Raw genomic sequence first — 22,480 nt, 5'->3', positions numbered from 1 at the left:
AGAAAATTTATTCTTGACTTATAATAAATACAACTTAGAATTTTTCATATACCTCATAGAGTATTACGCTAAACGACGCCAGTGTTTATTCACTCTACTGTACTTTCTGCATCTTTCCCAACTTCTCACACATATTTTTATTTACGAGCTGTCTAGCCAACACCTCTTAAATCTTAATAATCATATCGTAGAGGGATCTTCCACGTTTTCACCGTTCTTTATCTAAAATAAGAATAAATAAATGTGTTTTAATATTTAAGTTTATTCCGGTTTTATTACTGTAATAACAAAATTAATATAGTATAATACATCAATTAAATATTCTGACACGTACAATCATAATTAATTTTATTGTTATTAAAATTGATGCCCGTGAAACATAAAAATGTCGTTTCTCAAATAAATAGTATAAATATTTCGTTTAAGTAAATTCCGAACTATATTATATTAATTACAAAGCCTGCATTTCGAGTAGATTTCTTTTTACCTGAAAATACCATTAAAATATTTGCGCATTATTAATACTCTATTAAGTTTTTGGCGGTGAACCAAAAACTTACGGTTAAAGTGACCGGACGGCAGATTACGGCACTTCCAGAAGTTCCGTAATCTTCCAGAAGTGCCGTAATCCAAAAGTGACGGCAGATTACGGCACTTCTGGAAGTGCCGTAATCTGCCGTCCGGAAAGCCCTTCCAAAGAATAGCAAATACCATGTCAGGTTTACTATAAAAAAAGCAGGAGTATTTAAGAATTATTATCAGTGGTTATTTTTACTGAGATGCATTCATACGTACTGTTGAATATCAGAAAGCCAAGCGAAGTAAAAACTATTGGTGATAACACTGATATACAAAATAAAATATGTTTGATGTGTCTTTAAATATAACTGCTTTCTCTGCACAGTTTTTTCGTTGTTTACACATCTGTAAGTTGAATCTTTTTATCATCTTCAGTTTAACAGAAATGGCACATAAAAAGTCTTTTGAAAATAATATAACTAATGTTAGGGATGTCATATACTTACATGAAAATTTCTTAGCAGATCTCTCCTTTTGTAGATAGTCTCAGGTAGAACTCGAATGTACGACCAACAGTAATCAGCTAGGATATTGACATTCCATTTGCCTTATCGGTTTTCCAATACTGAAAAGTCTTGGTTGGAAATTTACCACGTTCATCACTTACTGCTCCGAGGGGGGGATTTGGCGGGAAGAAATTCAGACGTGAATGCAGGAAATGGACTTTTGTTGACATATTATAACCCATAGCTCTGCATGGATTTGTCAACCAATCTACAATATCCTGATAATTTTGTGATTTATGGACATCCAGAAACTATCACAAGTGTCTTTAAACGCTCTCTTAAGTAGCGAGTACTACATCGGTCAAAAAAGAGTTAAATTTTTCATCTCTGATCAGTTCCCTTACTTGTGGGCCAACAAAAATCCCTCCTTTAATTTTTTCTTCACTTACTTTCGGGAATTTCTGCCTTATGTAGAAGAATCCTTGACTATCCCTCTTCATAGCTTTTAGAAATTCTTTTTTTAATCCAATCTTGGTATGAAGAGGCGATAAAACTATTTTTATGGTTTAACTAGAGGGTCATAATAATATATTTTTTCCACCCGGAGTTAAGTTCTCAATTTTTTCCACTGTTTTACTACATAATGGATCTCTAGCTCGGCTCTCCCATTCATAAATAAAACAACAGTAAATTTTATACCCTAATGGCATCCCTAACTAAAAGGCTGTTATTTGTAAATTTCTACACACGTTCCAGTTCTGTTTTGTACAATTTACTTTTTCAATAACAGTTTTCATAGCACCATACATTTCTAACTTATTAATTCCATATCAGAATTGATACAGACGGATTTTTATTGCTATTGTAAATAAAACTGCTTTTAAGCTGTACTTGGAGGAATCAATGAAGAGGACCACTCCTCAAGTTCATGAACTCGGCCTAATTATAACGTAAGCTCATCAATATCTCTACAGTAAACTTTCTTACTTGTTCAGTAATTTTAGCAAAGTACTGACAAAAATCTTTCTGTCGGCTTTCATAGCCCGAAATTTTTGTACTTTTTAAAGAAAGTTTCAACCTTGCAATCTTAAGCCTAAAATTTCAGCTATACTCTTTGATTAAATCTTTTACTGAGCCGTTTAGCTCACCTTTAAATATAAGATGAGGTTCACTGGATTGTAACTGAAAGTCTGAATCAAAGTCTTCAATAATTTCCATTTCTTCATCACTGTTTTCACGAAACAAGTTTTTAGGAATCTTGTAAACTAGAATGGATTCATTGTGGGGTACAGGTCTGAGTGTAGATGGCAGTATAGTACATTGTGTTTAGACTTTTTACAAATTGTAGATAAATTAGTTAAATATAAATAACAATCGGTTATGTGATCTTTTGTTCACACTACACCATAGGGGCGCCAAATGAAAAGGCCTTTCATGTGCCTTTTAGCTATCCTTCAGTCGACAGCACAGTTATTATATCATATGAAGGGCTTACGTCTTATTCTGATCTAAACTGACTTTACATTCAAAGTAAAATTTATAAGCTTTTTTAATTAAAGTTGTAATGTTTTTCTTACGTATTTTAGAGTGAATTCAATACACACGTAAGAAAAACTGTCCGACTTTCTCATTACGAGGCATTATGAGACTGTTAACTCATCACTACAATTATAGAACTGACAGAGCTGATTTATACTATTAAAAACAGCAGGCTATCAAAGCCGACAAGCTTTGTGTTGTGTTCAATTTTGCTGACATGATGATTCTTGTTCACGTATGCATCAACAGAGAATATGATTTATTATTTTTGTTATGATTTAAATTATTATTTCACAGTTAACAACTGATTAAAAGTATATACCAAGCACATAAATAAAATCATATAAAATAAAAAAAACGTACTTGTGTAATCATCATGCATCATATCAGCAATTTTGAAAAATTCTGACATCAGATTGGTTTTAGCAATAAAAACAAATTACTTTCATAATATCACATGTTAGAAAAAAAAGTTGTGTTTATTAGTGTAATTTGTGCTGCTGCAAGTTATACATCTGATTAGGAGGGAAAAGGCTATAAAATGAAGACCACTGTGGTAACAGAAATCAACTTTGATTAGTACCGTTTTTACGTCAGATGCTTTACATGTTTCATATCTATGGAGAGTATGAGACAGACAGCAAAAAATAACAATGAAACACTATTTTTTTGCTTTATACACTGTATTACATATATTATTCAACTCCTACGAAAAATATATTACGGTATGGCTGATAATTTAATAAAAACAAATTCTATATTAAGATAATTAGAATAAATATTTTTACAAAGAAAATTCAAATTCTATGGGCAAAATAGAAAATTTAAACTTTTTTCTAACTTTTTTACTGTTTCACAATGTATATCCAAAACTTTTATTATTATTTTTCTTAATGAATTAAGATATTAAAATCTTAATTTAAAAAATGGCTGTAGACACACGTCCCAAATTTAGCTTTATAAATTATTAATTCGGAGATCCCGGTTTCGAATCCCGATCAGATATGTCATTTTACATACGCTATAATTTTTCAATCTCATTGGGCAAAATGACCAAAGCAGTCAATACCAACAATCTCAAAAAAAGAGAAAAATTAAACCGTTTACCCTTCGTGTTTTTCGCTGGTAAAACTTTTAACTATAAATTTAAGAGGAAATGTATAAAACATCAAAGCCACTTATTTATTTGTCATTATTTTATGTAATTTTACCGATAAGTTTGGATTTAAAAATATATTTAAAAAAATAAAAAATTAATTTCCTTTGACTTAAAATCATATTACTATTACTTTTTTATTTACTGCTACAACCTCGCATATGCTTTTCATGTATTTAAGTAGGACTTACGAAGATGAGGTGGATCAAAAGAAGGGCAAAAAATCCCAGTCCCTTCCCAAGAATTAAATTCGAAATCTAAAAATGAAATACGCTAATCATCTGACCGGCTAGTAAACAAATATATGTATTCAGACATATTTAAATAATATATAGATGAAATACTTGAGTAGGTTTTATTAATTACAGTATAAAACTATTTTATTTCATTCTTTCGTGAAAAAAAGTCATTAAAAAAATTGTTTATTTGCTTAGCTAGTATAAAAAGAGTAAAAGAGCATAGCCGACTGAAATTAAAACGTGTCATTACATGGATGTATTTATCGAAAAAGATATTGTGAGAACGTAATTTACGTTTTTTTATGGGGATGAAATACTGACACAAAAAGCACTGCAGTAACTCCTATTTTGTCACCAAGTTTTTGAAGGGTATGATGTAATTTTACGAAACCGCTGCGGGAGGTCCCTGGTATTCAACGAAAGTAAATTAATTATGAAAAGTATAGAAATATAACAATGTTAAGTGTTTCTGTTATGTACATTTAACTTCTGTTTAAAATACGTTGTTAATGAAAATTTATTTTGGGGTGAGAGTCGTTGTTGAAGGATTGTCTATGTAATACAAGAATAAAAGTGAAAAATTGAAAAGTCCTTTTATTATTACTACATGTAGAAATTTAAGTTTATAACTTTTAACATTTCATTATTGAATTAAAATACAAAAAAAAAACTTATTTTTAAATGAACAGTATTAGAATTAAAAATCGTAACTTAATACTTTACTACTAGATTAGGCTGATGTTTTAGATGTACATATCCACTCATCTTTGATTTAGTTTGTGAGATAACAGAAATAAATTTTTGAATGACTGGCTAGATAGGCTGAGGCATGTAAGGCTTCCTGAGAGATTTAGTAACATTAAAACCGGTTGAATGTTAATGGCGGTTTGTTGCGGTTTAGTCAAATCGCAATAATTTGTACCAGCTAAAATGTTGCATTTGATGTAATGATGGCTGACATTATCTACCAAAGAGGTGTTAATTTACCATATTTTTTATTTAATCAGAGCATTTAAAAAAATGTTGCAACTGCAGCGTTTACTTCGCTTTTTTCTGTTTTATTATGTTTAGTGACAATTGTTTTCTAATTACTGTGGAATGAGTATAAGTTCAATTAACCATCTGTTGGTCAATTATGTCGCCAGATTAGAAAAGATACACTAAAAACAAGTCTGTTTAACCAAAAGAAAAGATGCTATGACATAACACATTTATTATTTCAGAATAACTGAGAAAAATTAGAAGTGGAAACAATGCGAAATTTATGTAACTACGGAAAATAATTTTACGCGATTTTGGTTTATGTGTTAATTCAAAACTGTTCTGACGCATCGTAAAATTAAAATGGCTCAAGCTCTTTTCACTAGAAATATAAATATGATCACTTTTTCTTATTTCTCAAATTTAACATATATATTTTTATAATTTTATCCTATATAATCAATCAATATAGTACCACAGAGTTTTTTTTAATAGTTAAACGTGTTTAATAATCTATTTCTGGGAACGAGCGAAGTAAGCCACGACTGACCCAAATCTACTCTCCACATAATAAATAGCAAGATTTTTTAATAAAATCGACTCATATTAACTATTTTATTGTTTATGTTTCGAGGTTAACTCGAAACATAAACAATAAAATGTAAAACTGATTTATGGCAATTTTAAAATATAAAATAGTTAAGTTTAATTTATCGTTTAACAAAAAATAAAATGTTATAATTTAAATCAGTTGTGGTCTTTTCTTTAATGCACCCTGCACTCTTTTTTATGCATTATTTATGCTATTGTTTTATCTACATAAACGCTAAGTTTGGTCGACGACCATCCAAACATAAGACTAGCACTTTTTAACTCGGATACTACGAGTTTACAGTAGAGGATAATAACTTTTAGCTCGTATAGTTGTGTCATCCGTAACAACACTTTTCAACAACATTTTTATTGCGTACAGTTACGGCAACTAACGAAGTATCATTTTAACTTCACAAAGAAACATAAAACAGTAGTAAATTAACAAAATGTAAATTGTTAGGTGCCATTTTGTAATTAGGTCATCCGAAAACAGATTTGCCGTACAGGAGAAAAGTAACCGATAAACTACTTTAAAAACTATGCTAGACATTTGACATATTATATTCACTAACTACAACTGATGTAAATAATACTTTGAATAATGGGACATTATTATCCAGGTAGATTAAGTTTTGTGCACAAAACAACAATTTATCAATATTGCATTTAAATAGACAATACAAAATCGCTATCCTATCTCTAAGCCGCATAGGACAATATAGAAAATAGTTTTACTAAATTTTTTATCTACGTCATTATTTAATAATCACGTTAAATAATTTAAAGTGATGATTTAAATGATATTTCATAATAATTTTACACAATTCCACGAAAAATAACAAAAACAGGGTTGGGAGTGAATAACAGAAAAGACCATTTGTTTATTATTGTATGAAATATTTGATTCAACATTTTAACAATATTAATTAAATCCAGTGTTCATATATGTAATATGGTTTGATACTTGAATAGGTGCAATTTAATATTACTTTGATGAAAATGTACAAAATCGGATACTACATATAACCTAATGTAAAAGATCTTTATAAAATGTAAACTTGTTTATACAACTTTACTGTTTTCAACAACTCTCTAAGTTACATTATATAATAAAAACACTCCCAAGTTTGATGTAAACTGACGTAAACAAAGCAATACTGTTAAAAGAAAACTTTACACTTTCTTACGTGATAAGCAAGTTTAATTTCTGAATAGAAAAACCTTGAATGAGTGAAACATACACTCACAAGCACAAAATGTAGCAGCATATAAACGTAAATTGGTTGAAGGAACCAAAGTTTTGGAAAATAATAAATCGTCCTGCAAGTTTCTTGTATTTTATATTATTATTATTATTATTATTATTATATTATTTATACAAAAATAAATCTGATAAGTTACGACGTAATTTAATATGAATAGAAATTTGTCCTTATTATTTCAACTTTTTCGTAATATACAATACCACATTCATAAATGTATATGCAAACCACATATCCATACCAAAACGTCTCTCACACAAACAAATAAAACACAAACACTTGTATACTACAAAATAGAACTCAGGGTATAGTTTAATTTAAAAATAAAATTTAATCGATTGATTAAATGCTAGCACAGATCATTAAGAGTTAAAAAAAATTGTGGTGAACTACATGTTTTATTTTCTTTTGTTAGAATAGATTCGATGACTACAAAATAACTGTTTTAAAACTGTATTCCAATGTGAATGAAAACTAGATAAGGTGTTTTCAATCAGAAATAAACCATCTACAAATGAAAAAATGTAATACTTGTATAAAAATACAATCGTCCAATTCTCACCACCAACATTTATTTTATATTGATCAAGGAAATCACGAAAGAAAATTATTACAAATAAAAAGATCGAAGACTTTAAAAAAAACAGTACTACTCTATAATATGGGCGTAACCTAGGAATGACATGTAACGTCCACGGGGTTATCATAGCCAATCCCAAACAGAAAAACCATCTTTATGGCGCGCCAGTGTGGAAGAGAGCTATGGCGATAGGGCATAACAGAAGACTGTTGGAGGGAGTACAGCGCCGTATGGGGTCGGATACACCTCTGTCACGACTGAGGCGGTGCTGATGGTGACTGGGATGCCGCCACTATAGCAGCTGGTGGCGGATCGTGCGCAAATTTATCAGGGTGTGTCTAAGTTGTTTCGCCATATCAAGGATAATTTCGTTCTGTTCAATAATGGGAAAGGTAGTATATTGAATGTTATTTCAATTAAGGAAAGAAACTCTGACTAGTGAACACTATTAACTTGTGTAGTTTACATTCGTATTAAAAATCAAAAAACATAATAAAGAATAAAGACTAGAAAAGATAGTGTAAATAATTTTTCCAGGATATTTTTATTAAACCCACCGGGTTGTTCTAGTGGTGAACGCTCCCAAATCAGTTGATTTGGAAGTCGAGAGTTCCAGCGTTCAAGTCCTAGTAAAGCCAGCTATTTTTACACGGACTTGAATACTAGATCGTGGATTCTTTGGTGGTTGGGTTTCAATTAACCACACATCTCAGGTATGGTCGAACTGAGAATGTACAAGACTACACTTCATTTACGCTCATACACATCATCCTCATTCATCCTCTGAAGTATTATCTAAAAGGTAGTTACCGGAGGCTAAACAGGAAAAGAGAGAGGATATTTTTATTAAATTTTAACTTTTGAAAGTTTTTAGTACAATATATCCGTAGCATCCATAAGACATAAATCATAAATTTAAAAATTTATTTCACCTGACACTGAATGTTTCAAAAAGATGTCATAATTTAGTACTCATATACCTAAAGAATTTTAGAATTGTGTTTTTGACGAATAAAAATTACGTGAATATATGTCAAATGAAAGAGTTTTTTTAGAAAATAATTATTAAACTTCTAATTATGTTTTCATTTAAAGTGATATAGCATTTATTATGTGCTTGAAATATTAAGAAAGATAGGAAAAAGAAGACGATAAAAATAAGGCTAAAAAAATATTCTCGACATTTTTACAGGTTTTAAACCTACGGTAATTTTGTACTGTTAGTTTATTTTATTTTTATTACTTAACATGCCAGTGGCATGAAATAATTTAGTAAGGCCAACATTTTTTCTCCAGACACTTGTATTTTAACAACAAAGTATACTTGTAGGGTTGAACTTGCGTTTTTCTGTATTTAACATTATTTATATTTACTTCTACAATATTTCGTACATCAAACTTCTCGCACCAAAGAAAAAAAGATAATGAATTTTTTATCTTGTATCCAGTTCTAAAGTATAATAACTGAATGTTGTCAACAGATTTTTTATATAGTAACATAAAAGAGCTATACAACAGGACATGATGGAAGCGTGATAGAAAAGGTAAGGTACTGACATACAGATACTATATATATATATATATAGGTACTGACATAGGATTACATATCGACTCATTGCATCCACGTAAAACGTAGTGGTTGGTGGGTAATTCGTTGAAATTCAGTAACTGTTTATGAGATATGAAAACTGTTGATAATTCTTTCATGTTGATGTAAGGTACACGTTCTGAAAGTGGGCGATAACGCCCCATTGAGGGCCCTGGAGGCCTTCAGGGGAGTCGGTAAAAGGCCCACAGAAAATTTGGGGTGTTCAGGCGGTCTAGGAAGCAGATGGCTAATTAAAAAAAAATCATATTTTCCTGATATTTCAAACTAAAATATAAGTTTCAACTCAGAAATAGGATATTCCACATTTAAAACAATAATTGCAATTGCTGTTTTAAAGACTGCATATTAAAATCAGCAACTGCAATTATTTTTTTTAAGAGATGGTAATTTTAAAAATTTTGGGAATGCTAGAAAGTTTTGGTTCTCAAAATGTGGGCAGTGGGCGAAAAATTTTGAGAATCAGTGCTATAAAGGAATAATAATAACTTATAATGCCTATTATGTTGTTTTTACTTTTTCACTAGCAAAGCATACAACAGGTATGTTTATTTGGAAGAATGCAAGCCTTTAAAAACTACATTCAATATTAAAGAAACAATAAAAATATTGTATTATTTACCTAGATTTTTTTTTAAGTTGTAGGCATATTGTTGTTTAACTGATTTTTGTCACAAAATTCTTCACGTTAATGTTTTGATGGAGAAACTAATTCGAAAGGAACTCTAGATGTAATTTATTGTTGAAAGGTGTTTGATTGCTAATTTGTTTTGATTATTACAGGAAGTGACCAAAATCCTATTAAGTCCTGAGTAGATCCCTCTTGATCTTCTGCTGTGCAACTGTGATTTACAATTGTTAAACTGTTACCTGAGGAATCTATCTATAACTAGGATACATGGCTTAATATTCAGATAAAAATTGGTTTTAAGGAACAAAGATGACTTTTAAGGTTAAAAGGTCATATTCAGCAGTTGGTGGCACCCTACCTTGGATGTTTTCCCCATCTGGGTTAAAGATATAAAACAAAACAAAATCGATCACTTGAGGCAATCAATAGCGATGAAGTTATATCATATAATTATTGAAATTTTATAAAAATACATTTAAACTAAAATGGAATGAAATCCCAAATTAAATTCTTATACCACATAGTTTCAGTATTCAAGGAAATGAAATAGGCTCTCATGGGTTATATGACTACCGCTATAAATATCTGTCCATGTTCAATTATGAGATAACCAAATAAATAAATATATATATATATATATATATATATATATCTGTATTTATCTGGTTATCTCATAACCGAACATGGACAGATAGATATTTATAGTGGTGGTCGTATAGCCCATGAGACCCAATGAAACATTAGTAGCATCAGAAAACCTCAATTTAAATGTAGCTAAGGCTAATAGTTACAGATGCTGAACTTTTGAGATTTACGTAGAGCTTAAAACGTTATTTGTGATTTTTTTCGAATTATTATTCTTACAAGTTCAGGTTTTCTATTTATTTATTTATTTTTATTCTTATTTATTATTTTTAGTAAATAATAACAATAAGAAAAAACATATTCCAGAGTGATTTGTTATATCAGTGAAATGAAGAAAAAATTAGAATTTTAAACTTTAATAAAAACTACTTCCAATAGCAATATTATGCGACTTTTGAATAAGTTAAAACAATGATAATTTTTCTAAAGACCATTACCTCTGTAAAAAAAAATAAAACTCACAAACTTTATCCTGGATGACATTTTATTTTAAAGGAATGAAATAGATCATTTTTTAATTCTTTAAGATAGAGTTGTTAAACATTCTCAAAGTTTGTAAAACTCTACTTATAAAGTTAGGATCTTTAATATCATTCCTCTGAGAAGGGTTGAAACTGTTTCACCCTTTGGAAAAATCTAATTTAAAGAAAAATAACAAGAAAAAGCTATGACATCATTATGTTGGAAAAGTTAAAACAAATTAAAATCTAACTTCTATATGTTGGTGAATAATTTTGCAGTTTTTTTTTTCCATTAATGTTTGAATAGTAATGAATGGTCCAGGGAAAGAACGTGCCAAGTCCAAAATTTCTGATTTTGAACTAGTGTTGCCATCTATTACTATTTTTTACAGAGTACTTTCTAACTGTATTTATTATATACTTATATACTTATTCATACTGGTATAGAACATGCCTAGTCCACAGTTAGAAGCAATAAAAAATAATGGATACTGGGAAAGAATGTGTCATGTCCATGTCAAACAGAGAAAGTACCTGCCAAGACCAGCACTGGGGACTCACAGCTGCCAATCTCTTTGGTAAGCAGCCATTCCATGCATTACTCTATTGTATCAGCTGTGTGTAGTATTGTTTATGTTTGTGGTTGAAAGTAAAGTAATACAGTACAGTATTACTTTTATAACTTTTTAAATCTTTCTTTGTTTTGAATGGAATGTTAAATGAACTGCTAGTAGTGAGGATGAACAACAAGCTATTAAAATTTAAATAAAAGGGAATGGTTTGGTCATACGAGTGAGGTTAAGAAAAAATTTAAGAATTCAATGTCCAAAATTAGTAAGCCCTACAACTGCCAAAGAAAATTTTTTAATAAAGTTAATGAAGAGAACAGGAACTTGGTAATTAAGAGCATAAATAATATCAAGTCACACGATGAAATTAATTTACATTTGTCTGGTCTTTTATCATTGTACCAGATCAGTGGTGCAGGCCTAGGGTTGATGTAACAGAAGCAGATCTCAGAGATGCCTCTTTCAGTTATAGGGCCCAGTATGTAGTACGTGATAAACCACAACAGAGTAATGTTTGTCATGATGCTTTCATTTCCTTGCATGGCACTGGAAAAAGTAAACTAAACTATCTCTTAAAATCACTGAAAAACACTAGCAGTGCACCATGAGATATGCTGGCAAGCATGAAAAGCAAATTGTCTGATGATATAAAATAAAAAAATCACTCACGTATTACATCTCTGAAAGGTAGAGAAAGTCACTAGAGTCTTCAGGATACAAAAAAGTAATATCTACCATCAGAGTTAAATATCAGTAAATTTTACATGTTCAAAGAGAAAAATCATGATGTTAAAGTATCCTATGAGATTTACCTAACCATATTTAACATAGACTTCAACATCACATTTAGATATTAGATAACCTAGAACGGACACTTGCTCTCAGTATGACACATTTGCTACTAGTATACAAGACTGGAAAATGAATGACAGTTCAAAGATGAACTCACGAGTTGAAATTAAGAAATTACAAAATCAAAAGATATTACATCTGAAATGAGCAAATACTTTGTATGAAGGAAAAAAGTGCTAAGAAACAAAGCTGGATTGATCCGTCAACTGAGTGTATTGTCTTTGACTATGCAAAAAACTATCCTTTTCTTAATATTAGTTATTAAAAATAACTGTTACTGGTTGACAGTATATGAATGTTAAACATAAAGACAGAAAACTGTCACTTGTAATATACTTCTAATGAAGTATATTACAAGTGACAGTTATTCATATACTGTCAGCCAGTAAGAGTTATTTTTACATTTATTTGGAGACAGTCAGTGAAAAAGGTTGTGATGAAGTGTCATCTTTTCTTTATATGTTAGTAATTTCCTTGATTCAAACATCAAATGTTTAAATTAGTCTTGTGATTCCCGCCCAGGCCAAAACAAAAACACGACTGTTCTTAAACTTTTTCATTATATTGTAAATCAGGAGCATATACTAAAATCTGGTAAATGCTGGTTTCCTGTTAGAGGCCACCCTTATTATAATGAGTATGATAAAAATTGTGGATTGATAAATGCAGAACTGAAGGCCCAACTGCTGTATGACTAGATTGAACACGTGAGTGTATGTAGATTGAAACCGTTACTGTATAATGTGATAATTGTAACTCAAGAAATAATCATGAATTGGACACAGCACCTTGATAAAAGATACTGAAAAAACTACTATTTGGAATTAGACCAATAAAATCTTTTAAAGTTGAAGAAACTGCTCTGATTTATTACAACTTAGACTACAGTGGGCCATTGTTATTTGCACCAGTTCTTCCTTTTAAAGAAATACAAGGGCTGTAGATCAAGATATGCACTTTGAGAATCTTCCACAGCAGGTTTATAATGGTAAGTATAAATGAAATTTGAAATAAAACATTAAAATTTAAAAATACTATTCCTATTATTGGCTTGCATGCCTAATTTACTTAAATTTTTCTTCTTTCAAAACTGTTATTGATTTCAGCACAGAAATATTCTGATTTGCAGACTTTGAAAAGGTTCTGCACAAATCCAAAAGCTATTTAGTACTTTGAAAATTTGCCTCATAAATAATAACCTGAAAGAATTTCTTTGATAGTGGAATTTGTTTCTTTTTATTTTGTCTGTACCAACAAAATATAATTTCACAATAACAAAATTACAACTCGGGTTTGAATGTTTATAATTATGAACTACTGGTAAAGTCGATTATGAGTATTAATATTATGTGTATTATTTATAATATTATGTTACACTGATTATTATTAATTATTTATGTATTAAAATACATCTGTTACTTTATTATTTTAACATATCCTAAAAATAATCAGGGAAAACCATGTGAAGTTCTGGACTAAACATATTGATTCCCAGTTTATTTTATTCTTATTTTCTGTATTGTAAGTTACTTAAATAAATCCTTGTATATTTATGTAAAAATGACATAAATACATGTTTTTCAAATTCTAAGGGACAGTGCAAGGCTTTCAAAATTGTAATTATTTAAAAACTTGTTCGTGGCTAAGTCTCTAAACTTTAAAAGCATTCTCCTGTCAAATTAAGAGAATGTGACTTGTCATGTTCTTTCCCTGGACCCCTCTAAGTATTCAGTGGTATTTCAATTGCCATAATTTTCTGATAAACCCAAAAAAAAAATAAACACATCTATAATTTCCTTTGTGTACAACCACCTTCAAGAGAATAATGAAAAAAATAGTATGATAAAAAAATAGATCTGATACTATCAAATTTCTCAATTCACACTCTAATAATAAAAAACTCTTATACTGAAAATAATGTTTTAGTATACAATAAATGTATACAAAAATGGTTTCCATTATTTGTTCTGTAAATTTTTGCTTTGTTACACAGTACATACAATTTTTAACGTACATTTTTTATGTTTAAACTGAAAAATGAAAAACTTTATCGGATTAAACATACTACAAAACCTCATTCAGTTGTAGTTTCCTAGTCACTTGAGTTTAAAAACTAGTATAGGACGACTACTAAGCCACTGTTCGTTCATAACATTAGGATTGAAAACAATATTGTAAAATTCTGTTTAATTTGTTATATCTACTTAATGTTACTCATTGTGCATGAATATTACACAAAATCGTGGAGGTATATACACATACAGACGTACACGAAAATTAGAATTTGATAAAAAAATTTGCATGGAAATAACCTAATAATAATAAAACAGAAAATACAAATACACTATTTTTTCACAACCATATTCAACTAAAAACAAACAAATAAGTTATTTAGACTTTGTATTTATTCCAGGGATAGTAACGATGTTATCTTATCCTAAAGAGTTAGCTTAATTAATAATATGAAACTTTAAACAAACAATAATAATTATGTTTACACATAAATGTTATAATTATTATTATATTTACTCTATTAAAAGACTACTAAAATTAATTGCTGATCATTTCATTTACTTAGCATTTCAAAACATAATAAATTCATCATACTTGAAGTTAATTATACAATACAAGAAGATATAGAATTGATGAATGCCAAGTAAATGAACTGAAGTTGTAAATAATAACTGGAAAAATTTAATTTTGTTACATAAAAATTTGAACTAAATTTAGGTTAAGTAATACCTATAATATACTTTAATATTATTCTACAAGCACACTAATATAGTTTTAAAAGGTTTTAGCAAATAACAACCGCAAAATAAACATTTTTTTACTTACATCATTATCTCGATTTGAAAGATTATTGGTGACGGCGTTTTATATTTATAATAAAAGACAACTTTACTTACACCAACGAACGCAAGACAACTGTAACAATAACGTTTATTGAAAAATGAACAAACAACTACTGCGTCGTCGACCTGTCTGAGCACGCACTCACTCTCTTATATGTAGCTCTGACTGTTGTAAGCAGCGTTGCTATACTACTACTATTTATTACGCAACGAATCATCAGTAGTTATATATATATATATATATATATATATATATATATATATATATAATAAATATATTTACTTATTATATATAAATATATATAAAAAATATATAAATGGTACTTACTTATTAACGCCACCGCAACTACAGCTTTATTTAAAAACAAAAGTAGTTATCGGATTTCGGTGGAAAATGGACCGATATAGAGTTTAACAGAAATTTAAAACAGTCTCTTTATTAATTTTAATAAATTATTTATATTTATCTATTTTATAAATATAATTTAACCAAACTTAACCTACGGTCGCTTCGCTCGCTAACCTTGACTAATTAACAGGAGTGTTTTGATTATTTAAATAATAAATAATTTCAATAATTACTGAATTTATTAAACAAATATTCAAAAATTACGGTGTTAATTAGTCAAGGTTAACGAGCGAAGCGAGCGTAGGTTAAGTTTGGTTAAATTATATTTATAAAATAAATAAATATAAATAACCATTGATTAAAATTAATAAAGAGACTGTTCATTTTCCACCGAAATCCGATTGACTAATTTGTTTTTAAATAAATCTGTAGCTGCGGAGGCGTTAATACGTAAGTACCATATAAATAAATGAATTACTTACAATGCGTATTTATACACATAGCGCGCGCGCACGCTCACACACACACACACACACACACACACACACACATATATATATATTTTGTACGTTATTTAATTTATATTTTTTTTATTTTACGAGGTTACGGGCTCAACTGCTATTGGTTATTAGGCAAAATGGAAATTTGTAGCGTATGAAAAATGGCATGCCAAACCGAGATTCAAATCCGGGACCTATTTATTTATTATTTTTTGATGATGATTCTTTTCATAGCTTGATTCCATAAGCTACCTGGGAATATGGAAAAATAATTTTTGTATTGGAAAATTCCATCCGTGACCGGGATCCAAATCCAGGACATTTCGGATGATAGGCTGAGATGCTGCTAATTCCGTCACGCAGTTGGGCAGTTTACTTTTAAAATATAATATATTTCTTGAAATTAAAAAGTTTATTTCTTGATTGTTGTATATCCTCCTGACTGAAAATAATCAATAAATATTCAGTATCACCAGCTATCAGATTTCTTTTTAAAACTTTTTTATGGTTATATTTTGTTTATAAAAGTTTATCATACAATGGTTTATCTAGATTTTTTATGAACGGTTATTTTGTATATTTTTTATTATTTGTTATAGCAACACCGAGTTCTAATCTTTTAATACGAGAAAATTGATATACTGGATTATTCAAACAATACTTTTCTTGATTTAAAAAAAAAATATTTTTTTTGAGTGCATCATTTCTTACCCCCTCACGGGAGCCGGACACACAACTAACAGGGGGTGCACAACTCCAGGGGATGCATTCGCATCAAACCGTCTCATCGAGAACTAATGTTCCCCTCAGGAAGCCGGGATTCTTAGTGATATGCCATGCCTCTAATGTGGAGCCCCAATGGGGTCCCCACATTAGAGGCACCTAAGCGGCCCGTTCCTCCTGCACGGAGCTGTCCCACCCCTAAATTCACCCCAAGAGTGAAGACGGCAGGATTCATTTTCGGGCGCCAGCCCTGTATCTTCGGCCCGCAATTGCCCCTCAGCCCCACAATTGAACATCGCCCCCTTCTGTCAGGATCGCCGCAGGTTCCGCCCGGTGATGTATACCCCAACATCGCTAGTATCGTTTTTCGTGCCTCCTGGACACCTTACAAGACACCTACCTGACTCCAATTCAGCCAACCTTCAATAATTCTGCCGCCAGCAGAGGAGGGACCTCCACTGTTTGCACTTTTGTTTCGCCATATGACGCCCTCAGGAAGAGGACATCGATAATAACCAAATCGCCAACAGTCTTCCGCATCTCACGCACCAAATCCTCCTGTGAGGTAAGGGCGTCAACGTCCTTAATGAGTAAATATTCACCCCGAACGCCTTCTATCCTCTGTTAACATCGTGCCTACAACCTAGTCCAGTTGCCTTAACATGGTAGCCACATTCTCTGTGTCTTGGACTCGTATGTGAACGTCATCTCCCTGACCTCTGAGCGTCGACAAGATGTTCACCTCATCCGTCAATACAGTGTCACGATCCGTTCGCAGAAGATCTGCGTATGATCGTCCCTCCACTTGCACTACTATTGTGGTGGTTGGGGGCCCCGCCGATTCCTTTGCCTGGAGTCGACTTCCCTTAACCACCAACGAAGACCCATCATAATGCATACGAAGTTTTGGCACTCTGGGCCATGTCCACCACCCATGTGGTGGACTTTGCATGGATGTACTTGCCGTATGTACATGCGAAATCTTAACCCCAAAATGTATCCATTGTCCTTCGTCTTAACGGTCCTCGATTCCATCACCACCGGCGTTTGGGTGGCCACCATCACAACCTCCACTGGCGTCCTCGTGCCATGCGAGGGTAGTTCCTTCAGGACGTTCCAAAACTTTTTAACCATAAGCACAAGAGTATCCATTTCGAAGGAACAGTTTTTGATTTCCTTCTTCGTGTTAATGTGAGTACGCACTACTAATTCACTCAGGTCACAGACATGTTTAAAAAGACAACGTAGATTGTAAGAGAAATATTCCTTCCTCCTCGCCAATGTACCCGGCTGCCTCGTTGATGCCGACCCACCCACTTCCTGACCAGACTTCCATCCGCCTGAGGCTTCTTCTGCTCCTTCACCGTTGTGGGAGAAGGAGAGTCGCAACCTCCGTTTTGATGATTTCTCGCTGATGGACCCCCAATTCTCTCAACAAAAGAAGCCAGTGGTGATGGGGGCTCAATCTCACTTCTACTAAAATCAATTTGCTCAACTCCATATACAGAGCCTCAGCCCGTTTCTGACGACGTTCGGATACGTCCACCTGTACAAACTACCGTCTGGCAGCCTCTAATTCCCGAGCTACCGAGCAGCGATATGATTCACGGTCGCAGCTCGACTCACTCTCGGTGCCGCTGTCCCTCAAAAGGACCTCAATGTTCGGCGCGAACACCTGGCGTACTACTAGACCATTTCACAGGAGTAAATTCCTCTTCCATAGGAGGGGACATACCCACAGACCGATCACGTTCAGTCATAATTACAAACAACTAACACTGGGTGGAGGAAGTTTTCACAAAAATTTCCCGGTTTTCTTGTTTTCGACCGAAAAAATAAATAAAAATCTTTTATTGATATATGTCAATATCAACAGAGTTTTTCGACTTAGGAACTGCTACAAGTCGAACATAAACAAGTAATATAAACATAAATCAGCTGGGCGAATAAGGTAATAACCTTAGCAACCGTAGGCTATACATACAAATATTAGACAAAAACACGGAAAACAATTAAATTAACGAGAAATAACAAACAAAACAAGGAAAAAGTTTAAATTAAATTAAATAATAACAGTTCCAAATAATAAATTGGTAATTAATGTCAGGATTAATTCATAAGATCTACCCATCAAAAATAAAAAAACACGAACAAATAGCACAAACAACCAATAAAAACACTAATAACGTAAATGAACGACAAAAAACGGAAAACGAAAGCGTGGCTCGAACAAGAGGTCTTCACTTTCTCAGTTCTCAACACGTGTTTTCAAAAACACTGCTGGGGCTCGTGGCCGGGTTCTGTAACTCAGCTACGCTGATAGCCGGAGTATTGGTCCTGATTACGGCTCATTCGTCATATCAAACTGGATACCGGTCACTTTCGTGTCAGCGTGTGTGTTTAATTTGGTGATGAAAATACTGTAGAAAACAGAATGTGGCAATTACGAAAGTCACCTCTATTGAATTGTGTTGTATATTTATTTAATAAAGTATTTCTGTAATAGCGTTGTTAAAAAAAGCTATTTGGCCATATTTAACAAGCAATATTTTCAAAGTACTCTTTTTCATACTTTTTTTTTTAACAAAATATTTTGATATTTCAAAACATTTTTCAAAAGATATTTTATTTCCGAAAATAAGATAAAAATTTAATTCAGTTATTTCCAAATTAGTACAAATCCCTTTATTAATACAGATTAATATATTACTCAAGGGCAGATTGTTACAAGACGGCCTCGTGTACCAATAGCAGGTCGTCAAATTAAGTAAGTCCCGCTGGAAAATTGTGTAGGTCCTACGCGAGAATTTTTGATTCAAGGAGCACATTTTTAGTATGCTGCCAAAAAGCTTTAAATATGCTTCAATAAGCTTGTAAGGGTTTTTTTGGTGTTTCGAGAGCAGTTCACCCTTTTGGGGGCTTAATTTTAGAACCATGCGTTTCTACATTAGAGTGTTTCTGAAACCATAATGCTGCATCTGTCTGGGCTCATCGAATGAGGTATAAAAAACAAAAGTATTTTGTGAAAAAATTATTGTTATTTAAGAAATTTTTTTTAAACTTAAAATATAATTTTATAGCAAATAATATGCTGTGAAAATTTTTATAATAATAAAACCATGCAGATGAAAAAAAACGGCCATGTTAATGTAAATTAGAGGCCACATTGATAAAAAAAATTACAATAATTATAATTACGGCGAATTTCTTCTTATTTTTGAAGTACATTAATTTTTCTAGTTAGTTTCTCAATAACACCGACAAGCTGAACAGCAACCGAAACATATATATATATATATATATAAACTTTCTATATCTTAATTTCTATTTATCAATTTTTTTTATAGTTACAGATTATTAAATAATTTATTTTAAAATTAATTGTATAAAGTAATTGTATAAATTGTAAGAAAAAAATTGCAGGGAAGCAAAATTAACGGAACGTCTTACAATCAACCAAATGAAGAAAAGTTCGACCGCTCGTGCGGTAGAGAGTAAATGTCGGAAAGGGTCATAAATAAAGGAATTAGATAGATAGCGATGCTGAAGTTCATCATCGTCATGGTAGGCGACCGTGCGTTTAGACAGAAAATTGCTACACAAGATTTTTTAAATGCATTCTCAATGAATAATAAATTTTTCATGACTTCGGAATACATATTGAACCTTTAATAAATGTTTCCGTTAAAACCCTTTTGTAATCCTATTCTATTAGCAATTTTTTTTAATTGGTTTAACAACGTAAGATCCAAAACAAGATTTTGAAAAGTGATGGTTGTATGATCCCAGTGAATATTTTTAATTAATGTAAAAACTTTAAATAGACAGAAATAAATATCACCTGTTTAAAAGTCAGACTGATTGTCGCAATTCATAAAATTGCAAAGGTGTAATTAAAAAAAGTTATTTATAAATAACGATATATTTATATATTAGTTAAAAAAAAAAAAAAAACACAATTTGTTCATAACGATAGATGGTGATCCCGAACTTGCCTTTGGCAAACTACAAGCTACTCTCAACCATATTAACGAATGACTTCTTTGATAGAGGATGAAAGTCTATCCCGCAAAATCGAGTCACATGACAAATTCCATGAGGAGGCATAATTTCCCTCCGGTTAAACTGGACAATACCCTCATCTCTGACTCGGACACGGGGTACGGTACCTAAGGTTATATTTAGTTCGTCAGAGAGAAGAGGAGATAACTGATTGCTAAACATGCACGACTCTATCTACTGGCCCCTTGGAGAACGGTCTCGTTTGTCCTTGACGAATAAACTGTTTTTGTATAAGGTTTTCTTGAAACCATTAAGGAAATATGTTGTACAAGTATGGAGAACTACTTGGAATAGTAGCATTGAAATCATATAACAGTTTCAAAACAAGGTTCTCAGAATTGTATGAGGGGCTCCTGATTGCTGGAAACGATGAGATGGACGGGTATCTTGGAGTGCCATGTGTTCGTGAAGAGATACGAAGTAGGGAATATATATCAAAGCTGGACAAGCATTTGAAACATCTGGCAGTGAATTTACTTGACAACTGAAGAAATAAGACGATTGAGGAGTCTATATGTTACTGGACCTTGCTGATTTTTGAAGGCATGGAATGGAGTGCGTGACCCGTGATTATAGAGTGGTTATTATGTTAAATATTGTTTAATTTTTTAGAATTTATACTATTTGCATCAGTTATTATCTGACTTAATTATTCTTTTATCTTCTTAAGATCTTTTATCTTCGTGTTTATTAATTAACTGCTTTTTTGTGGCATGAGAGGTGATACATATTATTAATATAATAATTGAGGTGGACTATCTTTGTATAGTTTCCTGACTCGTTACTCTTAGCCATACAATTTTACTTTGTTTGCAATCCTTTTAGCGACCGACTTTCAAAATAAAGATAACTTGTAATCAAATATTAAATAAAACAAGTTTGATTTTGGGATTAGAATAGTTTTTGTCAATTGCATATGAATAATGCTTATTTTATAGTAAAAATTAAATTAGCAGTGATTGGTGTTTTGTAAGAAAATGTCAATTTTCTCACAATAAATTCATTAAGGTCCACAGTATTAGTAATTTAACGGCCTACCTCTGTGGCTGTGTAGATAGCCTCTCCGCATTTCGCGCGAAGGTTCCGTGAACCCTAGTCAGGCAGGCATGTCATCTTTTCATACGCTACTAATTTTCACCGGGCTAATGAGCATAGCTATTGATTCCCGATCTTTCATAACAAAAAAATAAATAAAAAAAAATAAAATAAATTAAAGAATCGTTTTAGAATTAAGTGTTTTCAAAAAAATTACTTTTGTTTCAGTAAATAAATTAGTTATTTTTTAAAGAGTAAATTACAGTTTATTTATTTGTACATTTACATTTACAAATATCTAAACAAAAAAAAAATTTATTAACTAATATAAATAGTCTTAGGAGAATTTTTTTGTAATATGACATTTTCGGGGTTCCTTAGTCAAAATATATTAACCCACCGGGTTGGTCTAGTGGTGAACGCGTCTTCCCAAATCAGCTGATTTGGAAGTCGAGAGTTCCAATGTTCAAGTCCTAGTAAAGCCAGTTATTTTTACACGGATTTGAATACTAGATCGTGGATACCGGTTTTCCTTGGTGGTTGGGTTTCAATTAACCACACATCTCAGGAATGGTCGAACTGAGAATGTACAAGAGTACACTACATTTACACTATACATATCATCCTCATTCATCCTCTGAAGTATTATCTGAACGGTAGTAAGTTAAAATATATTAAAATATCTATCCTACATTATTTTAACTTATAGTTATTAAATCTGTCAATTTTTTATTGATTATATATATATATATATATATATATATATATATATATATATATAATCAATAAATATATATATAATTGTTGATATATATA

The 22,480-nt window shown here is 31.3% G+C and overlaps 1 protein-coding gene and 1 long non-coding RNA gene across 2 annotated transcripts in view; one reads left to right on the top strand and one right to left on the bottom strand.

Moving 5' to 3' along the window:
• Positions 1 to 22,480, top strand: part of LOC142320294 (lachesin-like) — an 884,028-nt gene that overhangs the window by 540,011 nt on the left and 321,537 nt on the right. The window lies entirely within an intron of this gene.
• Positions 53 to 15,107, bottom strand: LOC142320293 (uncharacterized). The gene is made up of 2 exons (XR_012755338.1): positions 14,979 to 15,107; positions 53 to 222 (listed from the first exon to the last, which is right to left on the bottom strand). It is a non-coding gene; the product is annotated as an uncharacterized LOC142320293 (long non-coding RNA).

This window comes from Lycorma delicatula, chromosome 2, assembly GCF_047948215.1.
Source record: "Lycorma delicatula isolate Av1 chromosome 2, ASM4794821v1, whole genome shotgun sequence".
Taxonomy (NCBI): domain Eukaryota; kingdom Metazoa; phylum Arthropoda; class Insecta; order Hemiptera; family Fulgoridae; genus Lycorma; species Lycorma delicatula.
This window is presented reverse-complemented; position numbering and strand designations above follow the sequence as displayed.